The sequence below is a fragment of the Rhagoletis zephyria genome, unplaced genomic scaffold, assembly GCF_001687245.7.
Source record: "Rhagoletis zephyria isolate East Lansing unplaced genomic scaffold, Rhagoletis_zephyria_1.1 Rzeph_scaffold_04063, whole genome shotgun sequence".
Classification (NCBI taxonomy): domain Eukaryota; kingdom Metazoa; phylum Arthropoda; class Insecta; order Diptera; family Tephritidae; genus Rhagoletis; species Rhagoletis zephyria.
In genome coordinates, this window is record NW_016161146.1 from 16,964 (window position 1) to 25,094 (window position 8,131).

The following is an 8,131-nucleotide window of genomic DNA, read 5'->3' on the forward strand; positions in this document are numbered from 1 at the left end:
CACCAAAGGGAGTAAGCACTCCTTCATTTCATTTATTTCTCATTGTAGGAGATCCCGCTTAAAGTTCTAGTTCTAGCTAAGTTTTACGTCCGATGAACCAAACACATCTTCAACGTAGCTGGAATATCTTTGAAACTATTCGTCTATTCGTCGTCAATTTTTATACTCACTCTGCGATTATTGCCGAAACTATTTTGACGACCCAGAGACTCTTCAGTACTGTACTCTTTTTGAGTTTGTGATGATGATAGACTTGGAATATTTGTAGCGACCGCTACTTGCGATTTTGTGGAACTCATAATCACAGTTCATTTAATTGAATTCTGCAAATAGAAGCATGAAAAAAAGTTTAATTAATTTGTGCAAAAAAAAAAATACAAAAATCTTAAATTACTTAACAAATTAAGTCAAAAGTTATAGAGTTTATATTATTACGGCATAAACACAGCAAGTAGTATATAATAATTTACCTCAGGTTGAATTACTGCATTTTTACAACCAACCGACTGTTCGATATTGTTTGTGATAGTAAAAGGAAATTCTTAATTAGTAAACCATACAACACCGACACACCCATTGTTTTTAGCAAGAGCACGTAGTAGAACTCTGCGGCTGTTATCTTTGCGTAGTTGGTTTTGTTTATTTTTTATCTTTCAGATTTAGGAATTTATGGAAACAATTTTGAATTTAAAAACATTTTCTCAATGAATTGGCAGTGCAGCGTACAGAAGAATTGGATTTTGTACACAAAAGATTTCAATGAACATTTTTAAGGTTTTTTTTTTTTGGATTTTGGTGATTGGATGTTGGTTTTTGGTTGTATTTTTTTTACACTTATTTTTTTGTTTTTTGTTTTTGTTCTTATTCACTGGAGTATCTCCAAAATCACAATTTTAAAAAATATTCGAAAAGGTAGCAAATTTCATAAATGAACACAAGTCGAAAACTATTTTTTTTTTATTTTTTTCAGGAAATGTAGACATTTTTATTTCACGAATGCTGACCAATTTATAAAAAAGTCACTAATAAAGTCTATGTAGTAAGTATTTTTGTATGTAAAATTTAAGATTTTATACAACTAGTATAACTATTTAATTATTTTTCTCTGCTGTGTTCTTGGGGGAGAGGGAAATTCTTATCACAATAGCGCATCACCACAAATTACAACACTGCGTTTACGTATACAAGTTTTTGGGGTTGTAATTTCACTTAATTAAAGCTTACGTTTTTTGGTTTATATTACACATACATATAATTAGTTTTATTACTTTTTTTATTGGTGTACTTTGTTTTTGCAAACATACATAGTTCTTCATGCACAGCTTTGTTTTTATTGTAGCTCGAGAGCACCCACGCTTGTCGATTGGCTAAAACTACAATGCCAGTTAAGTAATCTGGAATTCACAATGAGTAATAATAAATCAATAAAAAGTGTTTCAATTTGTTTAGCTGATAGCAAAAAAAAAACAGCGCAAAAGCAATGCAACTTAGTCAGATAGGCTTCTTGTAGAGGGCCATCGATCATCGGTATTGAGCTTGTGCTCGCCTGCGAATCTACACCAAAATTGAATTAATAAAGTGTTTTTGCCGTTCGGGGATAAAGTGACAAAGGTATGTATATACACAAGTAAGAAAGAAATAAGTGTGTAATAAAAATCCAATATAATAGGCAATGTAAACATACGACGCCAAAGGGTCTACATACACATAGTGATTGAGCAGCCAACCCAAACGCCACTACTCCAGGCTACGAACGAATTGCAAAGCCCACAAATCAACCAAAATCGTTTGGTGCTTTGGAGCTGCCCCACCCATCAAAGCAGGTGGAAATTTTCACAATATTGTTTTTTTTTAAATATTTTTTTTTTTACAGTTGCCTTTGCTCGTTTGGCGCGTGTGTACATATTTACATATATTGGTATTTAACACACATTGACATTGAATATTAAGGGAAATTGTGGTAGAAAAATTCCATGAAATCGCAAAGTGCTGCGCGCACAATAAGTTACATATGTACATACTAAATATGCGCCTAAATACACATATGTATGTACGTACAGTAGGGTGGTCCAAATAAACTAAACCACAATTTTACTGCTCTCAAACAGTAGGATTATTTTATACCGAAAAAATATACCCCTGTTTTTATGAATAAAAAAATATTTAGAGGTCGCTCAAAGTTTTCCACGTATTTTTTATGGAGAAAAAATATTTTTGGTAGAAATGGCACAGAATACTTGGAAATCCATATTTTTCAATTGATAAACTCTGTTTCACACCAGAAGGCTTTGTGAAACTTTTTGACCGCTTTAAGCAACCACTAAATAATTTTTGTAAAAAAAAATATACCCCATATTTTTTCTGCTATAAAACAATTATAGTGGGTGCAAGCATAAAAATACGACTACACTATTTTCGTATAAATTTTTAGACCACCCGAATGTACATATGTATGTATGTGTATACAAAAATGTGTGCTTTTCTGTAGAGGAAAATGAAAAATGTACATATATATGTAAAAGCTCATAGCACAAAGGGAAGCTAAAAGTTTGGGTTTGTGTTGTTTTGAAGAAACACGCTGCTATAAATTTCGCATAAAAGAAATTTTTGGACATGAGGGTGTATAGCTGATGTGTGGTGGGCGAGTGCAAAATACATATTTAATCACTTCCGCTAGTAATATATAGAAGCGCAAGTACGCACGTAGCAGTATATATATTAGGGACAGCCTTATTTAAATTGCATATATTTTGATTTGTAGGATATTGTGCACTTTATTTCGAATACAAAATTCTTGCCATTTCTTTACACATGCTATCTTTGTTTTTATTCGTCGCCCGAATTGTTGTGTCAGAAAATTAGCGATATGTGTGAGTTGTAGGTTGGCTTGTAAGGCAGAAAACCGTTCAAAACATGGCTCAAAAATCAAGTTTTACTATCGATTAGCCCAGATCTATATCTAATAGATAATAAGATCGGGGTGAGGCAGCCTATAATAATGTGGTACCATTTAAGGATTGGGAGAACGGTGAGAGGTAGAAAATTTAAGCATGCCCACAGTAAAGTCCAGCAAGCAACGTATGTATGTATATCTCGTTCTCTGGCATGGAAAGGCCTAGAAACAGATGATGAATTGATTTTATTGCATAGTCTTCCATGCAGATGCTTCAAATCGGCTTGAGATGACGTCGAGCCTTCCGCATAGATTCCAAACGGATAATGGCTAGTTAAGTCGCTTACCACCATGCAGAAAAAAATTATCAACTGATTAAAATAACCAACTTCTAGTTAGCTTTTTTGCGGGATTCCAATATCTATCTTTGAACTGAAAGATCTAGCCAACAAAGTTTTCGTCGAGCTCTCGCTAAGCTTTCCAACAGAAGACGAAATGTGACCAATGGAGCTCCGACTTCATCTATCAGGCGACTACTCTTCAAGAGTGTCATGGAGGCCTTCATCGGCCGTGTAGTTTCCTACAACATCGCTATGGCCTGGAACGTAATGAGCTTGATAGCAAAGCTTTTTGATGCGATCGAAAGGGACAATTTTCTAGTGTTGCATCAAAGATCCAAGAATCCTAATTGGTGTCGAAGCCTCAGTGCCGAAAAAATGCTTATTTCTTTTAAATTTATTCGACATACAAAAAGCTAGTTATGCTAATTTAACTAAATCTCACAACGAACAATATCTAAAACATAGATGAATATGAGACTTTCGCGAGAAACCGATATTGGTAACCCTTGACCTCGAGTAACGTTTCTATCCTTGCATGAAAAGATATGGCCATTTGGTATATTAAATACGACCACAAAAGGAAAATTCTTAGAAAAATAGCGATATTTTCCAAAGTTCGGCCTTTTTAGAGTTTTTGGCATAGACCTAACCAACCAATTTTCAATCATCAAAAAGTTCGAAATGTTTCATCCCTTCGTAAGTGATCTGCAGCTTTGCTAAACAAATCATTTAGTATTAATAATTTATTTGTACACACACACACTTACATTTGAGTAGCAAGTTGCCTTCCCACCACATCGGCGCGTGCGATAAGCAACAAACGTCAAAACGTGCCAAATGATGGGGAAATACCCACAAACACCTGAATGCGCCGCCAATTGAAGAAATCTGTATCTTTTACTGACAGCTCATGGCTTGCGAAAAGTTTTCGCACACAGGTGACTTGTAAATATGTACATATGTATGTATGTAACTACTAGTTATAGACGGGTAAACAATGCACAACGATTTACAAAAAATATTAAACAAATACAAATAGTTGCATATATACAATGTAAGTACATATATATACATATGTACACATGTATGTATGTTTTTAGATACTTCAATACATATGAATTAATTTCTACCTACATAAACAACAACGACATACATACCTATAAAAAAATGAAACCAATGATTTGCAACAACAGCTGCAAGGTAGCGCATTCAGGCAGGGGGAACAGCGATTATTAGTGGTTTTATGCAAACCACATGCAAATACATACACACACGTATTTATATAGTACACACATATGTACATACAAACCCACTTGTATGTACTAGTATTTTGCTTATACATAGTTCCATAGCCAAAGGCGGCAAAAAAGGTGAAGTTCGAGAAATTTGGGGCAAAATTGTTGTACACGAGAGTGGCGACAAAAATCGCGGTGACCACGAAAGAAAACAGCAACAGCGACATAAAATACCATCACCAAAGAGTAAAGGAAAAGGTACCTTTACGATTTTTGTTAGAGAGCGAAAAAGAGAGTGTTCACATAGAACATACAAAATACATACTTACATATGGATGTATGTAGTACTTTGTGATTTTTACGAATAAATATTAAGAAGCAAGAAAATTGAAAAGAATGATACAAAAGTAAAATATTGTGGATGGTATATATGTATGTACGTAGAATTCTACATATGCACATACATATGTATGTATTTATGTATGTACAAATAATATAAACAGGAAATTTCTTATAGCAGAGAACTTCCTGTGATGTACGGTAAATTATTTGTAAGCAAAAGAGAGGATGCTTCCTAGCAAGGAAGCTTAAACAGTACCTATCTGAATTTGGATATGGGCAAATGCGAGTGTTTTATTCAAAAAATTTGTATGGCATAAGGGCAGGTTTAACCCTTTGTTGTTGTAGTTGGGTGGGGCTAAAACTTTTTTGACGGCGTATTAGTGTTCGCTTATCCTTAAATATGAACTGGTATAAAATTTGAAGGTATCTGATTTTTGGTTTTGACTGTTACGAAATTTTGCACAGTTATCGTTAACGGTAAAATTTACCGGAGGTCTGTGTTCACGAAAACATTTACATATATAATTTGATTTGATAAAGCTGGTTAAAACATTTTTATATAAATATATATGTTTTTTTTTGTTTTTGTTGAAGGATATGGAAATGGATGGTGGAAGTTATCGTGGACCTTCTAAAAGAGTTGAATTTAGTGACATGATTTTTGTAGTAACTATTGAAATAGAGGATTTACAGGCAGTGTCAGCCTGATTTTTTTAATTCTTTAACCCTTGCAGGCTTTTCCTTAAATGCTTAATTTTCAATTATACTTTAACTTTTTTTTTAATAAAAATAATTTTTTTTTGGTTTTTAAATATCGTTTTTATTTATTAGTTCTTCTAAAAATTAAAAAAAAATGTCTGAAAAAGGTATAATTGCATATATTCTTCGCCAAAAAGTGTTGTTTTATTAAACTGAAACATTTTACTATTTTTACTAAATATAGAAACTCTAAAACAAATAGAGAATGCATTTAACATATTAATTTTCTAGTTACTGTACACATATTTTTTAAATGTTTAAAGTTGAACAATATACTTTATTATGTGTATTTTTTTTTTTTTTTTTTCAGAACTTCCTTTAGAAAATGCTGCACACTCGTAGTCACCACGAAGATGCCTTCACAATATGTATTCTAAAGTATCAACCAAAACAAGCCTTTAGAAAAAATTATTCCAACAACAAGATTTATAAATCAAAATGTTAATGTTGCCTATAAGCAACATCGGTCCTCAAGGGGTTAAAGCAGTACTTATGACAAAAAATAGTAGCAATGTGAGTTTAAATGTGAATTAAAAATATTGTCTACTTACATATGTACATAGGTTGCGGACTTTACGTGTCAGACATTACTCCTTTTGTCTTTCTTTAAGAAAATTGATCTTTTTAAAGCGCCATTGGCGTATTTTATTTAAGGATATGCAGTCATGAAAAAAATAATAGAGACACGATATTTTGACCAGTTTTGGCTATTTTTCTTTTGTTTGTTTAATGTTTATTATTATTTTTTTCAAAAATAAAGCTCTTTATCTAACAAAAACCATATAAATCCAAGGTTTGTAGAAAGATTCAACAAAATTTTACAACAAGCTATTTCTTAGGAATTTTAAGAAAAAATATAAGAATGCAGTTTATAGCCCATTAAGAAAGTGCAAGTTTCAAGTGGCGTTGATTTTTGTTAATTTTTTGCGGATGGTGTAATTATTTTCTTCCCTACAAAAAAAAAAAACAAAAATTGGAACATGTTTTGTATGGAAGAAAATGCGTGACACCGTCAGGAAAAAAATTTATTAAAAATCAGCGCGATTTCTTAGCCACTTGAAACGTGCACTTTCTTAAGCTAGAATTTAATATGCTATAAAACTGCATGCTTATATATTTTTTTAAAAATTCCTAATAAAAAGTTTGTTGTAAAATTTTGTTGATTTTTTTTGCAAAGTTTGAAGTTTGGACTTATACGGCATTTGTTAGATAATGAGCTGTATTTTATTAAAAAAAATATATTAAACATTAAACAAACAAAAGAAAAATTGGCAAAACTGGTCAAAATGTCGTGTCCCTATTATTTGCTTAGACTTTGTTTCAAGAACTAAGAGAGACTATTCACATTTCTCATATATGTACATAAGTGTGAAAAGAACGTGAAATTAATATACATATACATATTGATACAAAAATGTGAGAACTTCAGTTAAATTTTTTCGGTTTGCTTGACTATTCCCGGATTTGTCCATATATGTTAATATGTATAAAGAAAATATGTATGTACGTTCGTATGTAAACCCAAACACCACCAGCTTTCATGCCTTGACATTTCTATACATGTGGTTGGGTATGTGTGTGTGCGCGAATATCCTTGGCTTGAACATGAAGCTAACCATTAAGGAGACGAAATATATAAAATAAATAAATTTATAAAAAATATAAAGTAAGACCATTTTTTCTTAAAAATCCCCCATAAACACTACTTTAGATACTTTGAAATATTTCTGGAAGTCAATAAGTTATTCAGAAGCACTGTCACGGAAATGTACATATGTACATACAAATGTATGCACATACAAACAATTGTACGCATTGCCACAGCTGGTGGTTGATATTTGCTGGTGGTCGTCGGTCTGGCCTGCCTCATGTGAAAATCACTTACGCCAAAAGTCTCTAATCGTTCACAATGGGGCACTCCGTCATATCCACAAACATGTGTGTATGTGTGCGTCCTTTATCGCTCACACTTTTGATTACATATATTCACAGCGCGGAAAATTCTCTACAACGTCATTACCATCTCATGAGGGCAAATGACGAGCATATTGCCTGGTGAGTGGAGAGTACAGCTGAGCACCCTCCTGATTTGGCAGAGTATGCGAATGTTAACGAAAGCACAAAAGTGCACATGAGTGGATTGTATTTTTGGGTGGGTTGCCAACAATTTTTTAAAATTTTTTTCACTTAAAAAGTTCAAAACAATAGTGGTGTAAAGATACAAGTCTAAACTAAGTAACTTTTTTTGAAAAACACAAATATAAAAAATTGTCAGTGAAATGTAAAAACATACTAAAAGTTGCTGCTTCCTCTATTGAGGCATAAAATTTCGTAAATTTGATCACTTCTACAAAAATATTTTGTCTGCACTTAGCGTCATTCCGGAACTAGAAAACGTTCAAGATACCTCCCAAAATCGAGTTTTTCGTCATAAAATACTTTTATATAGATGACGCTGTTCTTTACCAGTAAGTATTTTCGAATAACACTCCGTAAACCCGAGAATAGTATTCCAGATTTTTCAAACGAGGGGACCTGTGCGTTTTCCAACGATTTCAGAT

The 8,131-nt window shown here is 32.7% G+C and overlaps 1 long non-coding RNA gene across 1 annotated transcript in view; it reads right to left on the reverse strand.

The window, feature by feature from the left end:
• Window positions 1–838: 838 nt before the first annotated feature.
• The window catches only part of LOC108370197 (uncharacterized), a 14,066-nt gene continuing 6,773 nt past the window's right edge, over window positions 839–8,131 (reverse strand). Inside the window, exon 2 of the long non-coding RNA XR_001848606.1 lies at window positions 839–1,394. This is a non-coding gene — a long non-coding RNA (uncharacterized LOC108370197). The remainder of the gene's footprint in view (window positions 1,395–8,131) is intronic.